The following is a 22,510-nucleotide window of genomic DNA, read 5'->3' as shown; positions in this document are numbered from 1 at the left end:
ATTCAGCTGAATTGATTCGGGACAGTGATCCAAATCGCCAAATTGAATCACTGTCCCCCAAATTGGCTGAATTAAAATGTTAAGCGAATACCAGCTGCTTTGCACAGGCCTAGTGGGTAGTACTTTGCAGTATTAAGTTTGCCTGAAACTTTCAATTGTAAAACCATTGAGTTGTTTCAGCTGCCTTTTGGCCATACTTAAAAAAAAAAAAAAAATCTTAACCTTTTTTATGGGGAAATATAATTTAGAACAGTTCAACTGCTTCAGAAGATGAAATTGGGAAAAATGTGCTTTGTTTACACTACCAAGATTCTGAAGACATTTTTGTTCTTGAAATGTGTCTGTTGGCCCCCTGCCTTGAAGCAGAGAATTGAAGTTTGGCATTAGTTCCTCTCTGAAAATCCACTCAAATCTGGTCAGGTTATCGGCCTCTGGGAAATCAGCAGGCTTACATGTGCTCTGCAGAGACTTTAGATATAGAAACAGTAAAGGGCTTGCATAGCACAATGCTTCACTTGAAGTGCCTGGCTTCCAGAGTGGAGTCCAGAACCTTGTGGTAGTGCCAAGACTACTTTATACACAATGTACAGGGGGAGTTGGGCATCTCCAAAGGAACCTGCCCAGATGCTAACCAATAGGAGATATGAGCACAGGTGGGTGCATTAAACCCTGCCTTTCTCTGACTCAGAGCTGCAGAAAGGCATCTCCAGTCACTTGGGATCCAGAGTCCTCTCCTGATGGCAGGCATTTTTGTTTAATCTTTGAGAGTAGAGCATGGCTCTTTTTTCCTATAAGGTGGTGGTAGCTAGAGCCTACCTTTCTATGTAATGCCTTGAGTTAGAGCAGTGTCCATGAAATGGGAGACATGAGTTTCCCTGGGAGCTAAACCTAAGTCTCCCCTTTGTAGGAGAACACCTTAGTCACAAGCTTAGAGACTGTTCTGGCTGGGGGTACTCACTTAACACAGTTCTTCCTGTTCAAACCATGCCACAATGTAGCCAAAAAATTAAGATTTATCAGGTGAGGAAGGGAGATGGAATCATAGAGACTATCACAGTAATCTGGCCTCTAACACAGTGGTGAAGAGGAGGAGCCTTGGGCAGGGGCGACACATAGGGGCATGATGGTGCACCTCCTACAAAGAGGTGCTGCCAACAGTGGGTTCTCGCTACTCGCTGTTCACCTTCTCCCTCCCCGCCCCAGACACTGCTGGCAGCAGCTGCAGGTGGTCAGCAATCGCCACTGCTGACACTGCCCGTGGCATCTGGTTGGCGCTCCTCACCCCCTCCCCCCCCGCCTCCACTGCTAACAGCAGCGGTGGCCTCTGTGGGAGCTCCTGCTTACCATTGCTACACTCCTGCCTCCATCTTCCTGCCACCTCTGTGCCACCCAGCCACCGGGGTCACACGTCTTTCATGGCCTTGGGTATTTGTCCCTATTCCCTCAATTGTTGTTTTTCATTTTATCCAATGACTGTTGAATCTAAATATCTAAAGCAAATGCTTGAGACCTTTATTAGATATAGCCCTTGGTTATTAGGCACTACATTTCCCACAGATTCAATTCTGTGATTTGAGCACAACTTTCCCTATAGTTGTAGCTCTGGGTTGTGCCAGGCTGTGCTGAGTCTGGGTCCAAGCACTGGCAATATAAGTGCTAAGACACTCTTTCCTGTGCTCCTCTGGTGAAGAGTGGGGAAAAGAGAAGGCAGGCACACCCCAATAAAGCAGAGAACCCCGCGGACCACTTCAAGCACCACCCATGTTCTCAAACACACACCAAGGGTTGTTAAGCCTCTATACCCTACCAACCTCTCCATTAGATTTGAGGGACACCAAAGAGTTAAATCCTTCTAGAAATTGGCCTACTGACCAGAAGTGCAAAGTACCAAGCAAAATCCCACAGGATGTAAAGTTTAAGAAGTATATTAAGACAAGAACCAACAAAACCAAACAGCAGTATACAGGCACAGTATACAGTACTATAAACAGTTAAACTCTAGAACAGCTAAGAACCCAATGCCAGCCTGTCACCCTTAGTGGCCGACTATCACCCCAGACAGCTGACCAGCAGGGCAGGCCTGCTCTGCAGCCTCGCCCCCGTGAGGATTTCTGTGCTGCTCCCTCACACGCAGGTGGGTACTGAGCACCTCAGAAAAGGGGTAGGTGATACCCTACCTGACTGATGCAACACAGAAGCAGTTGAGTGACCGGCAAGTGTTCAGGTAATCGGGACCCTCCTGTCGTTGCTCCCAAACACTGTCTCACACACACTGTTCTTGCTCGCTCCACAGTCAATAAACTATGGGTTCCACAAACACAAGTACTCGAATACTAAATCAGTTGCACACGCACACACACCAAGCAAAAGATGGAGAGAGCACAAGATAGAGCAGATCTCAGTGAGCTCTGATTCCAACAAGCCCCAAAAGCCACCCTAGCCCCTACACTGGACAGGCTTTATAACATCTGAACCACGCCACCTGTCAATCGTGCAGATCCAGTCATTACTGTCTCAATCAATGCCAATCAAGTCAATCACATCTAGGACCATAAAAATCAAACTACCCTAACAACCCATAATAACTCATTAACATAATAGTCCTAACTGCTGCAGCTCCCCTGGTTACCAAACAAACAGCTAGGTACTGGTCAAACAACTCACTGCACATGCTCAGCTTTCAGAAGTGGGTCATGACATCATTAAGGTTAGGAGTTCAAATGTGCTAGAAGACTCCAACCTCTTGTCATCCTACGCATATGTAATAATGCCAGGACTCTACTGTCTACACTGGTGGGCCCAGGTAGCGTGACGGAGAAAGCTGACATTGAACCAAGAATGTTGTTGGGAGGGGAGGGAAACAGACTAGAGGCTGATACTTGGACCCAGAGGCGGTCTGGAGTGGAGCCTGGTACATAATCATGAAGTTAAATAGTGCATCATGAAACACTTGCACACATGGGTCAAGTTAAGTTTGGCACAGGCAACCATAAAATTGTTCTTGGTTTTCAAGTGCTTGCTTTTTTCACCATATTTATGATCTTCTAACAGTTTTTGTGTGCAGTTATAGAATCTTTTTATTGATTGATTGATATACCAGCCTCCCCAGAAAAGGCCAATTGTGGCTTGTAATACAAACGAGATAAATTTATTTAAAAAATAAATAGATAACATAAAGCAGTATGGAATAAATAACAAACTTCACATCCCCCCCACAGTGTTCTAAAATGTAATCGTGTCTGCTAAAAGCCTGCCTAAATAAAAAAATGGTCTTAGGATGTTCCCTAAAGATGTCCAGGCCTGAGCTGTCATGGGATAAATAGGGGGGAATGATGGAATCTTCAGGAGATGCAACATATGTGTTTTAAAGGGACATTGTGTAAATAGATACCCCATATTTAAAAAGCTGTATACTTTCCTAATTGACATTGGAAGGCTTAGTTCTTTCACTTTTTTCTTGTGTTGACTGTGATTATTAAAATTTTCTGTATTTTTAAGACTATGAGTTGGTCATAGAGTAGGGAAACTGCTCTTATGTTCATTTGACAGATTGCTAAAGCTCTTAAACTCTGGGCTCAGTAGCTGACCTTGAGTTCCCAACTTTATCACTTTGCAGGATCCCACTCTGCAACTTCTTGTGGCATGTATGGTTAGATAAAGGCCTACCACAACAGGTGTTCATATGATTTATGAACATCTAAATATGCATATTCCAAAACTGAGGCACAAAATATAAAGTCTTTTGCAAAGCCAGCTATCCTTTCTTCCAGTTCTGTATAGTTGCTCCCTTATAGAATAATAAATTAAGATTTACCTGGTATATATCATTACAAATATGTCAATATTCAATATCTAAATACTATATCTAGCTTAATGCATTTCTTCATGTTTAATAAAGAAACAAATTTGAGCTGTTTCATCCAGTAGTGCACCTACATTTATATGAAAATAATGTCTCCTAAAATGAGTGAATGTATAAAAACTGTGTTCTTTTGCATTTGTCTCTTTGACACAATTGAAGGCTTCAGCCTGAAACTTCACACTGATTTATGCATGGTAGGCTGCTGGCCAACTGCCATCATTTTTACCATTATATAAAATAAAGCAATATATATTTTTATACTGCAGCAAACCAATGATTTTTTTCTCATGGGTGCCAAGCTGATCTTAGCAGCTTGCTTTGTGCTGTCTCAAAACTATTTATACTTGTTTCTAATGCAGACCTTGAAGACTATACTGCAGTAGAGAACAAAAAAACAGTTTTGCTGTACTTTATCCAGTCACAAACTTCTTCCCACTCACATTGTTCAGCTAGTTCTCTGTATTCTGCTTTTCAAAAATAGTAATGTTCACTAGCACAATGTGTGTTGCAAAATAACTGGCCAAGTTGATTTTTGGAAGGGAAGAAGACATTTTTCTATAATGTCTTTGAACTAGGCCAACTATAGCATTCAGACACTAGCAACTAGGAGATTTCATTGTAATGTTATTTTTGAAAAGGAGGTCACCCACAGCCTGGCATCACTTGAAGACTTTTATATTGAAAGTTCTGGTTCAACTTCATTAGAGAGAATGAGGATAGTCCCCCTGTTTCAATCCAGAGCAGTATAAACAGTTTTGCAGATCCGAGTGGCTCTTTCCATTCTGGAGAGAATCACAGACTTTTGGCTTGGTTGGAAAAATCTGGGTGCCAAGGCAGCACGTTCTACCAAAACTAAAGATGCCCAGTATTCACTTTTATTATGTAAGACACCTGACTTCTGTGCTAATTTTTAAAGTGTCTATAAATGTAGTTAAGAAAATATCTGATTACATCACAGTGGTATTTGTCAAAACACTCTGTACCTCACCTTCAATGGAAGTGGAAACTTCCTATTTGCAACTTTATGTAATTAAACTTGGCACAAAAGGAATACTTCTGTTGGAAGCAGTTTTGGACTGGCTGAAAGATGAAGTGGATCAATGTAAAGTCCTTTCCTTTTGTAGTTTGCAAAAATATTTACCAGCTAGTAGTTTTAAGCTGTCTTTCTAGAATTTTACATTTGTCCTTAGCATTAATGCAGCAGGTGATAATGAGGACTTACTGTTAAGTGGTTTTAGAACATAGGAGTAATCTTTAAAATCCAGCCTGAATTGGGAAAATGACACTTAAAAAAATCTTGTACTTTGAGATGGAAGAAAAAAAAAATACAGATAATATTCTAGGAATTGAGTTAGAGGTAGACCAAAAGAAGGATTTGGGTGCTTAAGTTTTTAGTTCAGTTCAAACTTTTGATAGCAGATTGACTTTTATTAGTAAATGTTTAGGATTGTTAATCCAATAAAAGCTGACAAAGCCAGTAGGGAAATACATGGTGCCCGAGTGAGGGACTAACAGTAGAAGGATGGGGGTGAGGAGGGGAACGCAACTAGGTTACAGGTGATACAAAGTTAGCCAACTAAGCCCGGGGGAAGGGGGAAGGAGGGGAGGGGGTTTGCGAAGCTGGGAGAGAAAGGAGATAGATACACACAAACCCGTTACAATGGTCCGCAATGGTGGAAGAAGTGGTCCGAAGAAAATGTGTCTCAGTTCATATAAAGTCTCATCACTCATTACATTCAGAATGTCCCCTAAAAAACAAGTAAACTGTTGTTGCCACCTTTTTTTACTGTAAATTTTCTCAGATGCCTACAGTTGTGCCTCTGTGTTTCTCAGCTTTGATAGCTTGAGCAGCTGAGGACCCAGATGACACCTAAACCCAATTACAGGCCAGGCTTTCCACTGCTTAAAGCCTGGGCTGAGGAGCTTGGTCCAAGAGGTTGTCTCAGAGTCATCCTAGCTCAACACACACTGACAGGATTAGAGATCCTTGTATAATGCACTAGGAGCTATCCCTTTCTCTTAAAATAAACCTGGAGACAGAGGAGCCCTCCTTTATATAAAAATCTTTGAGGTTGGAGCAGCCTTGTGTTTGGTTCACCATGTGTACTGGCTGTTCTCACAGGGATTGAAGACAGGTGAAATCTTTTCTCTTAATTACCACTGCACAGGGAAAAAAGTCCATTAACTGAAATGTAAAGATTTCTAGGTCTGTACATGGGATTTCCATGCAGATGAGGCTATTTGGCCTCCAGTATCTACTAAGCCAGATTAGACTGTAGGTACATCATGGCTAGCATTGATTTGTATCTTGGGCCGCACTAAACATGACCTTGCACAGGAGGATAGAGAGGCATAGATAAATTACTGTTGCCATTGGCTCTGAGGAGAAGTAAGGTTTGAACTGGTCTTAAGTAATACTTTCAGCAGCTTCAGAGCTGCTGTATAATTTAAATGAACTGGAGCTTTTGCTAAGGGACAGGCCAACTGTATCAGAACAAGATCTGAGAGAGGGGGTAAGGGGAATAGGGGTGGAAAGAGCAGGGGAAATCTCAGGTTCTAAGAGGGGGAAAGCACTGTCTATCCATGCCAAAAATGTCAGTCTTGGCTGATGTACTATTGCTGGCACACTTGCTTTGCCCATCCTGGCTGTTGCTCTTAAAATGGCAGCAGCCAGGGACTGTTCTGAAGTTTCTCGCATGGCAGTGAGGCTGGGGCATGGACTCTACGGGGCAGGGAGCGATTCCGGCACCCTTCCTAATTTGGCACCTGGAGCAGGTGCCCATCTCTTCCACCCCTAGTTATACTACTGGCCACTTCCCCAACCTGGCCCAGAGTAAGGGTCATTATTCTGACTTCATGCCAGCCATGTATTCCACTGCACTCAGGAAATGCTCAGCTGTCTGATTTAGGCAGTGTTAAACTATGATGCTACTACCCCTGGCAATGGTCAGTCGCAGGCTTCTGAGAGAGATTCTCTTCCCACTCATTTTATGCAGCCAGAATCTTTCAAACGAATTGAATAATATCCTGCCTATCTTACAGTAATCAGCATATACCCTGCTGCTAGCTATTGTTTACCCTTATTTTAGCTGTGTAACTACAAATGTTATTATTGGCCATAAAATTCTCACTTCTTGGTGTTAGTGCATCAATATTTACATCTTTTTATTTCCTTGTACATTTGTTAGAAACTGACAGGGAAGATTAAAATACTATACTGGAAAATGAAAGAATGAATGTTTGCCTGCAGATACATATGTACACACATGTATTCTCAGCATAAGTTTAAAAGAAAATGTTTCTTAATTAATGAGAGGTGTTAAAATGGGTTTAATTAAATTGTCTTTTAAGCAGTTCCTATTACATACTCATCTTTCAGTCGCATTTCATAAGTCAGAACTGATTCTCACTGCAAGCAAGTATTAAAGAAGTTTTAATGGTCTGGATAATTTTCAGAAGAAAATTAATTAAAGAAACCATTTTCCTGGTGGCTATCAATCTCATGGCTCTCCAAGCCCAAGCTAGAGGGGTTTTTTTTCTCCCTTCCAGCATCCTAATGTGCTACCTTCATACAGGAGAATAATCACAGTTTCATGCCCATGGCTTTTCATGCATTGCATTTGAGGAGGCTGCATGGCTATTTTTATTGATAAGGCAAGAACTTAAAAACCTCTCGACAAATCCTCCCGTTGACCTCTTTTTTTTCTCCTCAGCTGTCTGGCTAAAGAGGAAACTAGAAATCATTTTTCAACAAATTAAGTTCTGTGACATCATTAGGCCTTTTCATTTAGTGGGATCTTGAGTTTTAATTAAATCTCAAACAAATAGCATTTGATCCTTGCAACAAAAACATACAATGTTCTTTACAATAAAAATTCTCCAGTCTACCTTAATAGCTGTCTGGGCTCCTAGTGAGACATGGTGGCATATCACATAGTATACCACTGAATAAAATTGAGGTCCTATACATCAGAATACCATATTTATGATACCATGAAAAGCATTTGAAATCTCCCATCAAATCATAGTTTAAATTGATACGTACTCCCATTATCACTTTGCTGTTATCCTGCACATGTCTTTTGAGAAGCATCCTGGGGCTGCATTCCTGTTACAGGATAAAAAGTATCTCCTAAAGACCTCAGTAGGAATTGTTTCTGTCCTAGAAGGTAGGTTATTCCAGAACTACTATTGCAAAGTTTCTTGTGCCTTAGGTTGAGTCCCTGTCAGAGATGAGATTATGAAACAATTCTTGTTTCTTTGGGTGATACAGGTTGTAGGCACTTACAGTACTAGAAGTATCTGTAAAAGTCTTCTACTTGAATTGGGCTTAAAAAAGTTGAGTAGAAATAATATTTTCTGTCCATTCAAGCACTCATTGGGCACATCTACCCAAGAAGTCTACAGCGCAGTTGACCACACAGTAAATGTCACAATGTCTACATGTGCACCCCTATAAAACTAAATAAATTAATTTAGTTTTATAGGGATGCATGTGTAGACACAAACTAATAAACTCTGCATCATGTTAGTACTTATAAATACTACCCTGCTGCAGAATTTTTTCATGTACATTGTAGCATGCTCGTGCTCCAGACACAACTCTCTGCAGTGCATTGAGCCCAGGTGGAGCAGCCACAGGCTGGCAGGCTGACCCCTGAGGTCCCCTGCCAGCTGGGACTGCTCTAGCCTGGCTCAATGTGCTGCAGTCTGGGTGCAGCACCCAGGAGCTTCCTGGGAGCAGTAAATTGCAGGGCAATAAGAGTACTGTAATGGCACATGGAGACAAGCCTGGTTTTTCTCACTTTGCACCTATTCATGCCCATGTGGATATCAATTACTCCTATAATCTTCAAAGGATTTATTTATATACAGGAATAGGCGCTGGTCACAGGGTCTTACACTTAGTGATGACTTTATATCAAATTTTTCTTTATATCAAATTTTCTGTCACTTGTTGGCAACATCTGTAAAAAAAAAAATGCTTTCAAATACCTGAGTTATGCAGCTTTACAGCAAAGTCATGACCTAATGCATGACTTAAATTTAGCAGAGCTTAACAATTTCTTCAGGTTAGTTATTTCCTACTTGATTGACTGTGCTAATTTTTGCAGGCCAGTTGATAGTTACATTTGGTTTCTATATTTCATTGCTTAGATGATCTGTACACTACAGGATGCAGAGAAAGAAGGGTTTTTAAAAAATATAATAATAAATTAAAGGCATGCTTTACTTCTCCACTACTGTGGGTTAACACCATTAACTTCAGTCCATCCTGATTAATACTAGGGTAAGAAATATCTGTTTAATACTTGCCTAATATACCTACCTTTTATATACCACTTTTCATTTGTTAAGCTGAAAGTACTCTAAAGGGAAATATAGCATTCCCAGATGGCCCCAGTTCCAGATATTCAGAGCAGCTATTCTTCTTTCCTTATATGGATTTCTCTTGTCACTCTCCTCAAAGTGACTCCTCATGGTACCCTATTTACTGAGAAATTGTTTATACTGGCTATGTCTACATGAGATGCTTTACTGTACCATTGTCTAATTTACTGTGCAGTAAGTGTGTCTGTCTACAAATGTGCCTGCTTATTGCGTAGGAAAAATGCTTAATCACGATTAAGTTTGCTACTTGCAAATGCAGGTAGGAAATTTAAGTGCAATAAGTAACTCCACAGTAATGCACATGTAGACATGGCCTGGCACCAAATTTGCTGGTGGGTCTGCCCAGTCACCAGGGGGCTGGCTGGAAGCCAGCCCCAGGCCTCCTGGTTGGGAGCCTCTCCTGCTCCAGGGCTGAGCTGTCTCATTAGCAGCCCCTGCCTGCAGGCTATAAAAGCCTGCAGCCGTCTTGTGCCTTATGGCACACATCACATTCCAGGCTCTGTGTGTGAGGGCACTCCAGGCTCTGTATGTCCCTCTTCCCCTGGGCAGGCCAAAGCCCAGCTGTGCCTGTCTCTGTAGAGCCCTGTGCTACTGCTTGGCCCTGCACAGCTTTGCGGCTGCTGGGTACTACTGTCAGGCCATGTGGGTGCACAAGAGTTGCTGCAGGCTCCTGCAGCCCCTGGCCAGTCTGTAAACACCCTGGACTGCCAGGCTGCTTCTGGTAGCAAGTCAAATAGCATCTGCCTGCTGCACAGCACCAGAAAACTGCCATGTCCCTGCAGCTGCTGTGGGTCATATCCTCTGTTGTGCAGCTGCCAGTCGCTTGCTGTGCTTCTGCACTGGATGCTGGTGGCAGCTGCCCAGGACTGGCAACAGAAGGACAGCCACACAGGGGCCCAGAGAGCCAGTACAGGATCCATGATGACCTTGTCCTTCCCATCCAGGCCTGGCCCCACCCACCTTTGCACACCTGTGCGCTCCATCTGGAACCCCAACTGAAGCCAGGAGGAAGGTGGTGACCTCGTGGCACACTAGGGTGACACAGAGATGCAGCACCAATTTGAGCAGGGCGAGTGCTCGAACATCTATATGCAGGAGTGTAGGCACAACTGATTGGTGCAGCAGTGCCACATAAAGGTAAAGGCCTTTCAGGCACAGTGGGTGGCTGTGACTGACTACAATCATTGGTCCAGCCATACCCATAAGACCATGCCCTTTATGTGACAGCAGACCCGTATTTTGGTGTCCCAGGACCTAGGCCACAATCATGCAGTTCTTACTAGCACGGGTGGCCAGCCTGAGCCCCTGACCCTGCCAATGACATGTCACTGAAGAAGGAGCCCTTGGGCATTTGGCATCCCATCCCCTGCAGTTCTGCAGCTGCACAGTCCACTAGCACCGTGGGGAGCCCTGGCCAGTGCCTGCCACAGCAGCTGCATAGTTCCAGATCCCACCACGAGGTATGGCCAACCATGTCACTGCCAGCCATCAGCAGCACCAGCTTCTCCCCAGTGGGGGGCCCTGACTGGGCACCTACAGGCTGTGTCCTTCATGTCCTGGACACTGGGCACAGCTGGACGCTATCACTGATGGGGAGGACCGTGTTGAGCCACCAACCTCGCCAGTCCTGGACATGAGGTAAGCCTTTGGGGGGAGGGCCCTCCCCATCCCTGCCCCTGGCCTCAACTATGGCCCTACCCCGCTTCTCCTGCTTGGCCTGCCTGCATTCCCCTGGCTCCAGGTTCCTCCCCACAGCACACAGACAGGTGGGACACAGTGCACAACTTTATTGAGCAGCCCATGCCTCTGTGGCTGGGTGGGCATGTTCTCTCATACCCCAAGGAAGGCATCAATGCTAGCAGCGATGCTTTCCTGGGCAGAGTGGTGGAGGTTGCAGGGCAGCCTGGACTTGCCTCCCACACCACTGCAGTTCAGGATGCCAAACCAGGTGTGAAGATGTGCCTGGGGCACCAGGAGGATCATCAGCAGCAGGGCATAGTGGGTCAGGCACCCGTCAGCCTGCACAAACAGCTCATCACACACTGTCCATGGTACACACAGCAGGGGCACAGCAGAGGTGCGGCAGGGGTCTGGCTCCAGACACCTCCCTAGAAAAGCCCCCTTCAGGGAGGGTGGGGACATGGCCAGATCCCCACTGAGATGATCCCCCAATCATCTCAGTTGTCCAGGAACCCTATGCACCCCTAGCCTGGGTGCCATGGGCTGGGTGGCATCACAGCAAAGCAGTTGGCCTGCAGGGGGAGAGTGGGTCTGGAACCACAGAAGCAGGTGCTGCCAAGAGCTTGGCCTGTCCTTCTCTGGGGATTGGCTGGGGGAGGCAGGCTGCTTGTGGCCAACACCCAGTGACCTGCCAGCCCCAGGGGCCTGCCAGCCCCAGGAGACCAGAATGGGGCTCTGCTTGTGACTGCCTGGGCCTGGGCCCGGGCCTGCCTGGCCTACTGACTATGGTCCCTGGCCACACATACATGGCCAGCCCCTGATCTGAGTCCAGGCAGTGTATGGCCCCTGGTCTTATCTCTGAAATGTTGCAAATTCACAAAAGGCTTCTGTCTCCTGGCTCTGCAGATCCAGCATCTGGACATGAGGGAGAGGACACAGCAGCCAGCAGGAATGCTGGGCCAGGGATGCCGCCACCAAGCACCGGTGTCCTCCAGATGCCCCAGAAGTGTACGCAGGATTGGCTTCAACTGTTCAGGCCTCAAAAAATAGCTCTCCCTGGGCCTTGCAGATATTATGCAACACACGCTGTGACAATGACCCATGGAAGGTTGTCCTCAGTCACCTCACCTCAAGGTGGGTGGTAGTGGTGCAGGTGCAGCCCAGGCACCAGTTAAAGTGGGCCTGGCAGGGGCCCAGGTGACTGGTGTAGGCTCCATCAGCCAAGGCAGGAATGGGTAGACAGGGTCCTCAGTGAGCAGGGGCAGGAGGACCATGATGCCTAGCTCCAGGTCTGGCAGCCCCAGCGCGGAGCACCTGCTCTCCAGAAGTCCCCCCAGGCCAGAGTTCCTGAAGACACAGGTGTTGTGCGTGCTGCCCACCCAGCCAGCACTCACATATGTCAACATGCCCTGGTTGTCCAAGATGGCCTACAGGACCATAGAGTGGAATCCCCTGTGGCTATAATAGAAGCAGTTTCTGTGAGGTGGGCAGGTGACTAATATGTGGGTCCCATCCAGGGCCTCAGTACACTACAAGAACCCCAGTGGACAGAACCCTGCCACCACTGCCTGGGGGTTGTGAGCATGGAGCATGGTGTTTGCCAGCTCATCCTGGAGAATGCTGCACAACTCCAGGATGACCTCCATGGTGGTGGCCTTGCCCATGCCAAACAGATGGCCCACATACTGGAGGCTGGTGGGCATGGCCAGCTTCAGTAGTGCCAGAGCCAGGCAAGTGTCGGTGGGGAGGCCCCAGTGCATGCCAGTATCCTGGCACTCCAGGTGGGGCTGGAGAGGCTGGAGCAGGCCCCTGAAAGTGGCCTAGGTGAGCCAGAAGGTGTCCACCCACTGCTCATCATCCCAGTTCTTCTGGGCAAGGTGCTGCCACCAGTGCTGGCTGGTGCAGCAGGCCCAGAAGCAGCAGGGATGGAGGCCCAGGAGGGTGATGGCAGTCCCAGCAGTGGCCTCATAGAGCCCCTGATTGATGTCCTTGGTAGTAGCAACTGTATGGTGGTGGTGGTGGTGGCGGCAGAGTGGGGCTGCTTTTTAAAGTGGGCTGCCAGGCTGCTGGCAGCTGGAGCCAGAGCCTGAATTACCCCCCATGGCTACAGGGGGCATTGAAGGATTGCAGGGACTCTGCAACAAATTTATTGGACACCTACTCAAAATCACTTACTGTGCAGTAAACCTAAGCTGGAATAAATGCATGTGTAGACATGCCCAATGCCTTCTACAAAAACAGCATGAGGTCCCAAATTAAGAGAATGATAAAACTGGTAAAACAAATCTCAAGTCCCTGGCAGTCATTATACTTAAGAGATGATTAACCAGTTAATCATGCCTTAAGTAGTAACCCCTTCACACATTAATGCAATTAATGGTATGATAAAACACATATTTGTGGCTGGTTCCCATCATGCCTTATATTAAGTATATGGCCTGGCATCCACTGCTTGGGGCTCCAAGATTTTTTGGGTGCATGGCAGTGCTTGACCCCAATGCACTCCCAAGTCTAAGACTGCTGATCAACTGACTATCAGTCCTAGCCTCAGGGGTACGTCAGAATCAAGGGCTCTGATGCACCCCCAAAGTAGGGAGTGCTAGTCAACTGTTCTGCCAAGGGCTCTGGTGTGCACCTGAAACTGGCAGCAGCAGTTGAGCTTCCACCTTGAGGGAACCCTTGACTCTGATGTGTCCTGATGCTGAGAGCCAATATCAGCTGCCATTTCCAGCCTCATGAGTGATGTATAGTCAAGGGCTCTGATGTAGTCCTGAGCCTGGGAGCACAGATTAACTGACTGCTGATGCCACTCTCAGCTTTGGGGGTGCACTAGAGCCCTTGGCTCCAATACACCCTGAAGCTGGGGAGTGGCAGCTGATTGGTGCTCTGAGCCTCAGGGGTATGTTGGAGTCAAGATCTCTGGACTAGCTTCCTACTTGCTGCAGTAATCATGAACCCAGGTGACCCCTACACTGGCAATATAGTGTTATTGGGATCTGATCCCCAATCTCACAACCATGCCTCTTGCTATGCACATGAAGCATGGAAGGAGGTTTGATTGTTTGGATCGCACATCAGATCCCACCTCATCTTTAACTGAACACCTGCCAGGAGCCCCAGTAAAAAAAAAATATACACCAAATATAAGGGGGGAATAGAAAATAGAGCTGAAGAAAGGAAAAGTGTAAGGTTAGTTAGAAATGGAACTATTTCCCTACCTCCTAGCTGTCACAAGCTCCCCTTTACACCATTTCCCTCCCTGGCACCCTCTGCAGCAGATGATATAGCTGAAATTGTCCCCTGAGAATTGTAGCACTGTTGGGGTTTTTTGTTGTTTGTTTTTTTGCCTGGCTTAGACAAAAGTCACCTTTCCTTCCTCTCTTTTTTTTCTTTCATTGCTAGGTATGGCAGGGTTCACTCTGATTTTGACTGGGCTTACTGGTTTTCCCTGGTCTGCAAGCCCCCTGGGTTTTGATTGGTTCTGGAGAGCTGGTTGGATCTCTCTGTCTCTTGTAGATAACGACTGCAGTGCTGTAGCGACTTCATTTCTTAAGCCAGTGTCTCAGTATGGTGTAAACTCTCCTCAGGATGAATAGGAATTTACCAAAGACAGGTTTGGAGGTTCATGAGCTAGGAGAGTCCAGCCAAGTGTCATTATCTCCATTGCCTGCCATACAGAGAAGGTCACTCAGAATTACTACTGATGCTAGCCATGCTAGAGGGGGTGGAGAGGAAACAAATAATTGATTCTATGTATACCCCCTTTTTACTTATCTATATATATAGCTTGCTATGCATATACAAAGGGCCAGGGAGACAAGGATATTCTCTTGTGTGCTTTCATTCCCTCAAATCCAATGCTTTTGCCTTTACCAAGGGTGTCAAAGATATGGCTCATAGGGTTCCTAGAAGGGCCAGAAAATGTGGGATGGGGAAGGAGGGGTGGGGCCTGATGCCAGTTTCCTGGCTATGGAGTCCTGTTGGGGATGTCTGTCAGTTGTGGAAGGGGGTGATGGCTGTATTAATCCATGGACCATTGTTTGCTCTACTGTTGCCACTTGGTCCAGATCTGGCCCGTGAGGCTTCTCACAATATGGATCTGGTCTTGTGGTCTGGATCTGGCATGGAGGGAGGAGGGGCAGGTGAGTTTGACAGTCCTTGGTCTATACTGTAGATCACAGCGCTGTGTTAGGAGAAAACTTTTTAAAGTTAGTTCAGATGCCTGAAACAGTCTTAGCTTAGCTTTATGGAGCTCTGCACATGCTTATTTACCCTACTTCTGAACGCCCTCTGAGTCAGAGCAGTTGGTATCACTCCCAAGAGGAGTCATGCCTAATGAGCATGTTTTGGTTAAGACGTGAAATGTATTGACTTCCTTTCTTTTAGAAAATGGTTGCCACTATACCTAAAAAATTCAGTGAAACAAAAAAAAAAAAGGGTATTTTGGATCACTGGCATTTCATTTTCTTGTTTGGTTATTTGGTTGGTTTAATTTTGGGTTTTCTTTTTCCAAAATTTTTGAAAGAATACTTCTCAGTGTGTACTGGTTGTTCTGTCATGATAGGTGGGACAACCCTAAAAGGTGAATCATTTTTCAACTAGCTACTCAGAGACTTGGCATCATTTTGAATCTCATTATAATTCTTTTATAGCAGAAGGGATGAATTGGAAAACTCATATCAAAACATATTGACATTTCAAGCCTTTTTCACCCACATTATTTACAGTTTCTTGCCTTGCTGAGTTTTATGGAAACTCTTTTTTGCTCTTTTGTTGAGCATCTGAAAACCACTGGGCTGAGAAATATGCAATCTTCACTTTCCATAATTAGCTCTTAAATGATTCTAATTCCCAATGAAATTTTTTATACACATGGAAAGGAAATTTATTAAAAATTTAATAAAAGATTCATAAATGTGTTTCACATTACAAAATCAGGAAGAGATTATGGCATCAGAGCTTTGAAATATAATTTCCCTCTCATAATTAAATTGATAGCTTGAGCTTTACATTAGGAGTAACTGGCAACAGTTTATTGCATACACTTTTGCCCACTACAAGGGCTGTATACTAGGGACTAGATTTTCTAGTCACTTAAAATACGGAGCCTGGTGCTTCCCTCTGTGGCTGTAGGGTAGGAAACAAACTCCTCGGACATGTTTTACTTTTCAGTGTCCCAAATTAATTCTTTGAAAGCTGGTGAACTGAGCCACAAGATGAACTTCCCATGCAGAGGAATCCTGCAGTGATGCTGAGCTGTCATATAGAGATTATTATGCCATTCTTCTTCTACTGCCCCAGGAATATCAGATGCCCCTGAAGAGAAAGAGAGGTGCCTAGACCTTGATGATGAAGGACTGTCCTCTAAGAATTGTTCATTAAGACTTGTTGGAGAAGGAAAATCTCAGATTAAACCAGTATCTCCCACTCCCCTACTCTTCCCCCCACCAAAAAACCCCAAACAAAACAAGGGGCAGGGGTGGTGGTCCTCTTATGAATAGAGCCTAAAGGATTTGGATTGGAAACAAAGAAGGGAGGACATGATAAAAGCATATAAACTAATGAATGGCATGGATAAAGTGAAAAAAAGAAAAAAAAATTCTGCAAACTACTCCATTTTCATTTTACTATTAGAATTCTACAAAATGTGGGGTGAAAACTTGGCCTCAGTAATGCCTCAGTAATGCCTATAAAAGTACAGCCAGTGTCTTTACTGAGGCCAGGCTTTTACTACAGTGATCTTAATGGATTTACTTTTCCAGGTTCTCCAATGGATTTAGATTTTTAGAGAAAACACAAGGTTTTCTATGAAAATGATAATTTTTTTTTTTACTGTGAAAATTGCCTGTCATATAATGATTTACATATAGAAAAGACCAATACCTATTGGGAGCAGGATGGTTTAATACAGTATGTAATGGTACTAGTTATGGGGTTTCACTTAATGGAGCTCATTCTGAGGAATATTTTCCTAATGTGGAGTTTAATTTTTTTTTTTAATTATCTTGTAACATACCTAGCCTTTTCTGAACCTTTAAAAAATCGTCAGTCCTTTCCTGTGTGCTTCATTATATCTTGTAATCTTTAAGGAATGAAAGACAGTTTCACAAACCTGTCATTCCCTCAGAATTCCAAAATGATACCGTGTAGCTCAGCATATTGCACTGAAACAGGAAAACCAAGCAGAGGCATTCCAGTGGCACCAACATTCTTTATGGTTCTTACTGATTTTAGCCAGTGGTAAACTTGTTTTTTTTGCTCACTAGGAAAACCATGGACCACAAGACCCTGGTTAGAATCTCAGTTGTATAATATGTGATATTCATATTTAGTATTATTGTTTGAGAGAAAGGATAGTGTTACAGTTAAGGTACCAGCCAGGAACTGGGGCAGCTTCACTGGTTTTGTCAGAGACTTGTGAACTTTTGATCACCTCTCAGCCTTGTCTTGTGGAGGCTGAAGAGATCCAGGTCCCTTAGTCTTTCCTCATAGGGCTTCGCCTGCAAACCCTTATCCATATGAGTGGCCCACCTCTGGACCACTTGAGGTTATCCACACCCTTCTTAAAGTAATACATTCTGCTAATTGATTAAACACTCTCTAGGGTTTGACCATAGGTTGGCAATAAAATGTGCAGCAAGAACACTGAAAGGGAAACATTTTTTTGGAACTTTAGTTTTATTGAAATCAATGAGAAATTTACTATTGATCTTATCCATAGTGCTTGTAGAGAATGTGCTATATACTAGGAGTGTATGAAGCTTTGGTCCACGATTCAATTCAGAGAAGATTTGGCCCAATTCGGAGGCTGAATCACTGAATCTGAATCAAATTGGGGGAAGAAAAAAACTTTCCAAATTGATTTGGAAAAGATTCAGAGATTTGGAGGTGGTCTTTCAGGGAAATAGAAACTGAGAAGAGGGGGTGGGGGGTGGGAACACTGACATCTGTAGCTGGCCAGTGACTGTGATCTTTCCCTGAGTCCCCTTCCAATCACAGTGTTCTGGGGGAGGGACATAGAAACAGCACATATGCCTCTGTTTGCAGCCTTTCAGTGCCTTTTGTGAGCTGTTTTTGCCTGAGCAACAGTGTCTGAAAGGTACTGAACTGGCTTGGCTTCCAACCTAGTCAGTCTCCTGTTACTTTCTGTTCTAGGAAAGGATTGGATATAGCTTACTAACTAGAATCCCTCTACTTACCACTATCCAGTCTATTTCTTTCAATTTATATTTGTTTTTGTTCCCTCCCTCCCCCCCTTGCACACACACACTTCTTAAAAAGAAAGCTGTGTTTTCCCTGGCAGTGAAACCCCTGCACCTATCTCCTTGAAACTTGGTAGGCCTCATTCCCTCAGAAGGGACTATCATCCCTGCTGTTTTCATCCAAATATGCCTGCCCAAACACATACACACACCATACTCACAACATGAGTTTAGTTTTCAGCCATTTGAGATACAGTTTCCCAGAAACCCCTGCACCCATCTCCTTTAAATTTGGTGTACTTCATGCCCTCAGAAGAGGCTACCATCTCTGCAATCAGCCAAAAAAGGATGAAGTTATAGGTATTTCAGTGATTCCCTATTATAGTGTATGGGCAAATCTCCGGATCTCTCCGAATCAGCGCCAAATCTTCCGAAGCCGATTTGGCCAAATTGATTTGGGGCAGTGATCCAAATCTCTGAATCGAATCACTGCCCTCCAAATTGGTTGAATCCGAATCAAATACTCCCCTATTCTCATAGGGCTACTATATACCATAATTTGAGAGCATTTTTTTTGTTTTAATGGCTTTCTCTTTCACTTAAAGTCCTTTCCTTGTTTAGGTCTTATGAACCAATGGACACTTGAGTTGACCCAATTCCGGTTGAAATATTCATCTCATTAATTTTCCAAAGTCCTTTATAGATCTGTCCATTTTTTGTCTTTGGTATTGATATGCAACTCAATGCAATTACATGCTTCTGACTATGACATTTTAAACTGTTTCATAGCTATGGGGTAAGCTAGGCTTTCACTGTGCCTTTGTCTGGTACATCTTTATCCCACAGCACTACAAGATGTTTCATTGATCTTTACAGATATTTCTTTTGCTGTATTTTTAACTGTCTACTTTTACAAACACCTCATTGTAGGTCTGCTCATTTCTGACGCTGAGAGCTTGTATACAATGTGTGTTCTATTAATAGTTCCTCTGGGGACAATCTGAATTTGTAATAGCTGCATGTTAAGCCAATAAAGACAAATATAGATATGAGTTATGGTCTGGTGCTTATATTCCAGCAGTCCTTTGAAAAGCCTATGCTTCTTTCCCTATCATGCCATCTACTTAGGGATGAAGTGGCCAAGTGGTGATCATATCTGAACTCATATTGTATTGTAGGTTGATAGGAATATTTTACATCTTTGTTCATGGCTAATGATGCTGGATTCCAATGCCTTGCCAACATAGATTTCGTGTGCTTTGTCAAACACAGTTCTCACTCTAGAATGTTGGAAAAATAGACAGTAATTTCGAAATATTCCTGTGCATCACGAGATAAATTTGAGCACAACTGCTTCTGCCAACGTTGGTTGCTTTAGTAGATGGCAATGATCATTTAAGACAATTTTCTCTTGCTTATTCAAATGCTTGTCATTTTGCATAATCAGAATGATGATTCTGTCAGCTTCCAATAATAAGCCTTCTCTAAGTAATAGTTTAGCTCAGAATGGACAATATTATTCACATGAGCCTCTGGATGTAGCATGTACTAATGTAACATCTACAACACTTGGCTTTTTATTCTTTTCCAAGAAATTGCCTTCTTCTATTGCTGAGGCCAGTACGAAGCTGATCCACATACAAATGAAGTGAGGTCCTTTCTTCCAGAGTTTTGTAGTTGTGTTCACTCAGAAACAAGTATACATACACTTGCATTTTTCAGGCTAGTGTTTCCACTTTTCATGGGAATGCTTTCTTACTCATATTCACAAGTAAATGAGTTCACAAATAAGTCTTGAACTTATTACTTCGTTGTAAAACAAGTGGAAGTGAGATCATAATCAGGTTCCACAGTTTTATAATTGAATCCTGCATTGCCAACTAACATTTAGTTTGGGGATGATGTGTGCCAAGGGGGAGGAGATAAACTCATGTGTAATCTGTGGTGTTTACTAGTGATATTTGCACTTAACCTTTTAATTGTGTCCTTTCCCATTGGACAATCTTACACGATAAATACTGGAGCTAAAAAATTGTTCCATCAGTAATGCTTATGTAGGGATTGAATGAATATTGGCAATAAAATGCAGCCTCCCCCACATTCTTAGTATAATTTATACTCATTTCTGATCTATTATATATGTTACACTATCTTAATTTTTTCCCTTTCTAGGTTTACTTAGATTCCTTTAGAACTAATGTTTCAGATTCTTGTAGACATAATGAGTCAGATTCAAAGGTGACATGTAAATTAAGCACTTTTACACTGATGTGTACCCCTTAAATTAGCTTACATCCCCACTTATTTTAAGTTGACTTTCTTACAAACACAACTCTCAGCCTATTGAAGTAGTCAAAGTTGGTTTAATTCATCTGCTGTGGATCTGAAAGATGCTCTAAGTAGGGCGTCCATTTCTTTAATGTATTGTGGAAGAAACAGGCTTCACTCTTTTATTTGGTCACGAAGTTGTCAGAGACCTTTATTATACAAGCAGCTGCTGGGAAGAACACCGGACAGACAGAGCTCCCTCTTATCAGTCCCACATGCCCTCCTCCAACAGACAATTGAAGCAAGCCTTTTATATGTTTCAATTCAGGTCACATGACACAAGATATAACAAGTCAAAGAAAAACTGGTTTGAACCAGAAAGTTGCAAGAGGGCATAGACTGTGGTTTGACCTATTGACCTCATAGGTCTACTCAGCTCAACAAGGGAAAAGGGAGGGAGAAAGAGCAGATTGCAAAATAGGCGGGGAAAAAGCAATAATTAGCAAATAGTGCACTAACTCAAGAAGTCAGCAGAAATTAAGGCCTGGGGTTTTCTTCTTCCACAGTATGCATGTATCTGGCTTCTCAAATTCTAAGTTGTACCAACTGAGACTATTTTACATATTGGGGAAGTAATGGTAAAAAAACCTCTCAAAACATCAGTGTGCATGTGAGAAGTCAAATGAATGTAAAAGGAGTTCCAGCAGGGACTCTGCTGCTAAATTTGTATCGGTTAATGCAATGTTGCTTTTTCTGAGGCTTACATAGTACATTATTGGTTAAAAAATCATGATATAGTAAACATAATTGCCCATAACTGGCTGCAGCTTTTCTGTTGTAACAATACATATCAGTTCATTTGTTTAAATTCCCATTTGCTGTACATGGATGTTTTAGAGCTAATTGAATGTAATGATTTCTCAGGATGAGCAAAAATGCAAATAGTTTCTTCTTTAAAAGGCAGCTATTCTTATCACTTACCATTAAAAAAGCCTTAAATTGAAATGACCTTTTTGCTATTCTTTCCTTAATGTTTATCTAAAGTTCTGGTTTAAGTGGTGAGCCCCCAAGACACCGACAGCATTTGTGCTGGGAAAAAAAAGGCTTTTGTCATGAGCACTGTTAGAATGTTAGGTTTTGTCTCATACCTTATTAGTTTCTCCTTCATCTTTTTTCAGAGCTGATATTACAAACAGATGTATGTTTGCCCAGTATTTGCAAGAAGAATATTCACATTCAACAAGGGATACTTTTTCATCAGTGTACACACCTTTTTTATGGAGCATCAAAGAAAGAGGCATATTTGACTGATGTGATACTTTTCCGCTACTGAATTATTGCCATTCTTTACCAGCAACAGAGCAGATTTTAGCAGGGAAATTAGACTCTAGTTTTGCAAGGTATTTGTATACATGCCTAACTTTAAGCACGTGGGTAGTTAATAGGACTGTTTGTAGCCTCAGAATTGAGCATGTCTTTAAGTATCTTGATGGACCAAGACCTTAAAAAATTACTACTTCAGAAATTTTAGTCTGGTAGAATATAATTGTTGGCACTGGAATTTACCCAGGGTCCTAATCTCCCTATGATTGCATCAAGTGGCTTGGAATACTTGTGGACAAGTGGCTAAGGTTTTGTTTTTAAATTCCATATGGATATTTAATTTGCTATTAACAACATGGCCTATATCATGTTAAATAACAATTAATTAATAGGATGGCTAAAGATACCTAGAATCGGATTTATTTGTGTGGCTGAGATTACTGAGTTCATCATGAAAATGAACTGAGAGAGAATCTCCCCAGGGTATAATAAAGAAAAACAACTACATTTACTAAAGGAAAAGAGATTTATTTGCACTCCGTAGGGAGTGTCTCTCATCCCACCAATGAAATTTTGACTCTAATTATGAAGTAAAAATAATAAAAAGAGCAATGCCCTTTAGATGGTTTCACTGACTTTTTATCTTTGTAGCCAAACACTAATCTGTTCTGATTAATTTGAGCAACTTCAGTGATTGTCACTAACAGTGCATCCAGATGAGCACGTGCATGTAGTTTTCAGCACCGCAAACCTGTCTGTGGTGCTGCAAAATGCATGTGCTGCA

This window comes from Alligator mississippiensis, chromosome 2 (assembly GCF_030867095.1).
Source record: "Alligator mississippiensis isolate rAllMis1 chromosome 2, rAllMis1, whole genome shotgun sequence".
Lineage (NCBI taxonomy): Eukaryota > Metazoa > Chordata > Crocodylia > Alligatoridae > Alligator > Alligator mississippiensis.
This window is presented reverse-complemented; position numbering follows the sequence as displayed.